The sequence below is a fragment of the Staurois parvus genome, unplaced genomic scaffold (genome assembly GCF_062004578.1).
Source record: "Staurois parvus isolate SC_StPar_1 unplaced genomic scaffold, SC_StPar_1.0 ptg000187l, whole genome shotgun sequence".
Classification (NCBI taxonomy): Eukaryota; Metazoa; Chordata; class Amphibia; order Anura; family Ranidae; genus Staurois; species Staurois parvus.
In genome coordinates, this window is record NW_028317983.1 from 4,171,779 (window position 1) to 4,177,278 (window position 5,500).

Consider the following 5,500-nt stretch of genomic DNA (forward strand, 5'->3'; position numbering starts at 1 on the left):
AGGCTTATAAGCGGCATATATTTATTGTGGACTTAACAGTAAAAATGTCATTTTTTCAGTGTATATATCCCATACATCCCCTCCCCATTTCCCCCCCCCCCCATTCCCACCTAGCTGACCCCCCCACCCTGTAACGACCCCCCCACCCTGAAACGACCCTCCAGGAGTCCCACCCAAACCTACCCTACCCTCTCCCTCCCAGTACACCCCCAATTCCCCCCCCCCTTTGCCCTTTATCCCAAACCAGGGTGACTAGGGCCAGCCCCCCACTAATCACCCAATCCCCCTTCCTGTGCAGATGTAGACTCTCCCTGAAAGACCCTGCTACGATGTGTGCTGAAATCCAATAAGAGCCTAGGTATGTCCGGCTAGTAGTATAGGGGCCACAAGGTGTATGTCCTCTGCGGAGGAGAGCAATAGACAATAGGGCAACAGATATGCCTCAAAGAGAATACCACAGTTCCAGATAGATTATCAATGCTCAAATCCTCCTAGTGTCCTCATCACCATCACTGGAGCTTTCGTAAAAGGACGCATAATCGGCAATTGACAGGTCCAGCCTACATCCAGGTAGCTGATTGACTCTGTATATCCATAAGCCGTAGAATAAGTCCTGCACTCATACAGTAGAGAAATGGAACAGTCTCACCATGTAGACCCGAGAATGTCCGTTCTGTATACAGGTAGCCGGGTATGTAATCCAGTCATATATAATGGTATTCTTAAATTCAGGCAACACAACTTGCAAGAGTCTCACTCTCGCTTCTCAGCCTTTTGGCTAAGATCAAGTGTAGTATCTGTTCTTATCAGTTTCCAGTAGGGGTGCTCCACGGTCATTCTAGCTTTGCGGGGATGACTGGTTGTATAGTACCCCTGCTGGTATGATGGGGGTCCTGACGGCTAGTACAGGTTGGAACAGAAACCGAGGCGCCCACAGGCTGTTGGGGCCTGGGAGTAATTCCCCCTGGAAGACCGGAGGGGCCCAGTTTCTCCTGATTTGAATGGATCTACCTTGTCTGGCCAGGGGCCGGGAAGGCAGAAAGTCCGCGAACCAGTGCCCCCTGAGTGGTCGCCTCAGGGGTGCTCTTAGTAACACTTGGGTGTGGGACCCCAACGTGTGAAAAGGCACATGGTCACTGTGTTCAAACACTTTTTCTGCACAGCGCCCTCGGGACCAGGCCTTCTGGCTAAGTTCGGGGCAATTTTTGCTAGGCCTGGTCTGTGCACAATTTGCACGACCACTTTTTATTTATTTAATTTATTATTTCTCCCACGTTTGTCACTTTCACTCTTATGTGTGTGTTTTATTTTCTCACAGGATGGAGGGTGTGGGTCCTCGGGCCTACCCTGAAGTCTAGGGGGAGGATGTGTGGCCTTTTGGTTCCTTCTTCCCCTGTCCCTAGGGGGTTTTATCTTCGGGAGAGCCCCCTGACCAAGTACTGTGTGGCTGGCTTCAGCTGGCCACAAGGAATGGTGGTCCGCCAGGACTTTTGGCTAGGTGGACCAAATGGGAATCTTGTCCCTGTCAGGAGCTTCGTGCCCTGGGGGATCAGGGTAGAGGTCCATCTCCTTCGGGGGAAGGACAAAGCACACCCCTAAGTGCACTTTTTTGTGTGGTGTTTTGCACTTGCACGTTTTTTGTGAACACTTACGGGTTTTTTTCGTTTTTCGCACGTTCGCGGACTTAAAAAAAAAAAACTTGCAAGAGTCTCACAGTGGGTTAGGAGAGCCGGCGTGCACTTCGGCTTCTCAGCAGGAGATCGCACATGGAAGGAGGACGTAATCCCTTCCGCCTACATGTTTCGCCCCTCCCACTGACAGGGGCTTCTTCAGGGCCCCTGTACTGGGAGGGAGAGGGTAGGGTAGGGTAGGTTTGGGTGGGACTGCTGGTTGGGTCGGTACAGGGTAGGGGGCTTGGCTAGGTGGGAGTGGGGGGGAAACAGGGAGGAGATGTATGGGATATATGCACTGAAAAAATTACATGTTTTTACTGTTAAGTCCACAATAAATATATGCCGCTTATAAACCTTTGAGGTGCTTTATCCTTTTGTGGGGGATTTCTTTGCACTGATCTTCAGTGCCCTGATTATCAGTGAAGCCCCATCAGTGCAGCATATCAGTGCCCATCAGTGCCACCTCTCAGTATCGCCTCATCAGTGGCCATCAGTGCCACCTTCTCAGTGGCCATCAGCGCTACCTCATCAGTGCCGCCTTATCAGTACAGCCTCCTCAGTGCCTCTTCATCAGTGGCCATCAGTGCCACCTCCTCAGTGGCCATCACCGCTACCTCATCAGTGCAGCCTATTCCGAGCCCATCTGTACAACCTATCAGTGCCCATCGGTGCAGCCTCATCAGTGCACATCAGTGAAGAAGAAAAATTACTTATTTGCAAAATTTTATACCAGAAACAAAGAATACGTTTTTTTTTTAAATGATTGGTCTTTTTTTGCATGTTTAGCAAAAGATAATAAACACAGCAGTGACCACTTGCCACCAAAAGAAAGCTCTATTTGTGTGAAAAAAAATTATAAAAAATTCATTTGGACACATTGTAGCATGAGCGCGCAATTGTCATTCAAAGTATGACAGCACTGAAAGCAGAAAATTGGCCTGAGCAAAAAGAGGGTGAAAGTGCCTAATGACTGTAAGCGGCAATATGTTGCATTTTTGATCTTGGGTTTAGTTCTCCTTTGCAGTGTGCTGTAGAGCACATCCACCTAAATATATGTCAAGTCAACAAAAGTCCTGTCCTCCCTGTGCCTCCTATCCAACCTGTCCTGTCCTGCAGAGCAATAGGCAGGTGTTGTGCGTTGTGTTAAAAAATGCTGCAATAAATTCTCTGTAACAGGTGAGGCCACCCAAACGTTCTGTGTTAGTCCTAGGTGGAGTCCGGTGGGTCCTGATACATTCTTCATAATAGAAAATAAATAGAAGTCCAGCAGAGATGGTGGGCCCCCCTCCTAATGTGCAGACTTGGGAACTCAGCACGTGGCGTCTCATCCCACAAGATATAAGGAACTCTCAGGTGGCAAAACTCTTCAAATAAGGGTGGATGGAGCCTTTACAGCCCAGTTCTGGGAAACCCAGGGGCGGACTGACCATTTGGAAACTCGGGCACTGCCTGAGGGCCCGGGGTCAGTAGGGGGCCCCATGAGATGCCCCTGGTACCTTTTTCATAGGCTTTTTTGAGTTTGGGCAAGGACACAGGGGCCCCATGATCCCCTATTGCCCAGGGGCCCCATGAGTTGTCAGTCCGCCCCTGGGGAAACCTGAACATGATCCTTTGCTGTGGGGCTGCACCTGCACTGCAAGGATTAGCTGCCTGTTTAGGTTTAGAGGACATTGAAAAGCAGAATTACTTACCTGATCTTTTCCCCCATGCTCTGGTGGTCTATTCCATAGTCGGATCAACAGCAGCTAAGTTCTTATCAGCGGTCATCCATCTTTTCCTGACATCATCAAGACCATTGCAGAGTCCCTGCATTGGATGTGATGATGACAAAGGACAGTCCGCTTTGGGTGCCTTGGAGAGCAAAGAATCAGGTAAGTTAAAGTGCTCTTAGTCTCCCATAAACCAAACGAGGGCAAAAGGAAAAGTATATGAAAAATAGCGAGGGGTCTCTATTCCATAGTCGGATCAACAGCAGCTAAGCTCTTATCAGCAGCCATCCATCTTTTCCTGACGTCATCAAGGCCATTGTGGGATCCCTTTATTGGATGTGATGATGACAAAGGACATTCCGTCGTGTGCACCGGGGAGCAAAGAATCAGGTAAGTTAAAGTGCTCTTAGTCTTCTATAAACCAAACGAGGGCAAAAGGAAAGGTATATGAAAAATAGTGAAGGGTCTCTATTCCATAGTCCGATCAACAGCAGCTAAGTGTCAAGGTCCTACCTTTTCCCAGAGGTTATGTTACTCCATGTGCTGGCATCCATCTTGGATTTCTGCTGAGCATGGTGGGAAGCTTTTATGCCTTCAGGTCTCTGAGGTCCATCCCCCAGAGGGGTGTGGCTGAGTACATATAAGCCTGTGATCCGCACATGCTCTTTGCACTTGTGTCTTTGTCTTGCTACAGCTCTGTGTATACGCTCGTGACTCTTCTGGTATTCTGACTCGGCTTGTGACTAAGACCATTCTCTGTGTTTTCCTTCGATCTGACCTTCCGTTGCTGAACCCGGCCCGTGACCTGTGATTCTCTGTCTACTGTTCTGTACTGTTTTGTCCTGTTGTTGTCGACTCGGCTTGCCTGACTACGCTATTGTCATTCTCACCAGCTACACGCCATTGGCGGCGGCCATTACCACAGCCGGGGTGTCTCGGGGGCCACGACCTGGTTCCTGGCTGCGTCAAGTCCATCCCCACCATCAGGGGCCCTGGTGAAGGGCAGCCTGGGACTTAGACTCCGCGCCCTGAGGGACTTCGGTCTGTTGGTGGTGGTTGTTGTCAGCCAGTGCGTTACCCTGCCACTAGGCCTACCTGTCCGTTCCACAGCCCTGCCTGACACGAAGCTCTTATCAGCCGCCATCCATCTTTTCCTGACGTCATCAAGACCATTGCAGGGTCCCTGCATTGGATGTGATGATGACAAAGGACAGTCCGGCGTGGGTGCACCGGGGAGAAAAGAATCAGGTAAGTTAAAGTGCTCTTAGTCTCCCATAAACCAAACGAGCAATTAACCCTTGCAGTGCAGGAGATTTTCAAATTTCCCAGAGTTGGGCTTTAAAAAGAAGCTTTAGTCTTTTCATGAATTGACCGGTTAACCATCTAAATTGACAGAATAATTAGCTTAGCATGATCCTTCGGTATATTCACAGTACTGCACCACAGTGACAGCTGCCTCATTCATGAAATATCAGAATATCTCCTGTCACTATATGTCAAATCACCAGAGATCACCTGTCTTTTATGGCCTGCCTTCATACACAGGGTGAGCCTGGGGCCCGGGGCCAGGGTGTGATTGCAGTGCAGAGAGGAGACCCTGGAGTGCAGGGTGAGTCATGCTGTTGTCATGAGTTGGGTGTAGAATAGATAATGAACAAAAACCTTTCACTGCACCATTCAGTAAATTGTATGGTAAGTATACAACACAGGTGACACATGCCCTGTGACAACGACAAGTCGGACCAGAGCTCCTGATGAGCTGTCTTGTAGAGTGACGCAAAGGGAAAGGTATATGAAAAATAGCGAGGTGTCTCTATTCCATAGTTGGATCAACAGCAGCTAAGCTCTTATCAGAGGCCATCCATCTTTTTTTATTTTTCTTTTTTGCAAATTCACCATCATTTGATTTGAGTTTGGCGAATCCTGGAAAATATTTGGAGAATCAGAACTTTCAGGCAGATTGCACTGAAGACATCTACTGGGGAAAATTTTGGTAGCCAATAGGCAAAATATTGTAAATAAAATACCAGACAGGCATAGGAAGCCAGACACAACCACAGGTAACCTGTGCCAATGCTAATTTTTTATTTATTTTTTATTTTTTAAGTAAAGCGGGGG

General features: G+C 48.5%; 1 pseudogene; it reads left to right on the top strand.

Annotated features, from left to right (window-relative positions):
* Window positions 1-758: 758 nt before the first annotated feature.
* On the top strand, window positions 759-921 carry LOC149462030 (U2 spliceosomal RNA; annotated as a pseudogene).
* Window positions 922-5,500: the final 4,579 nt, after the last annotated feature.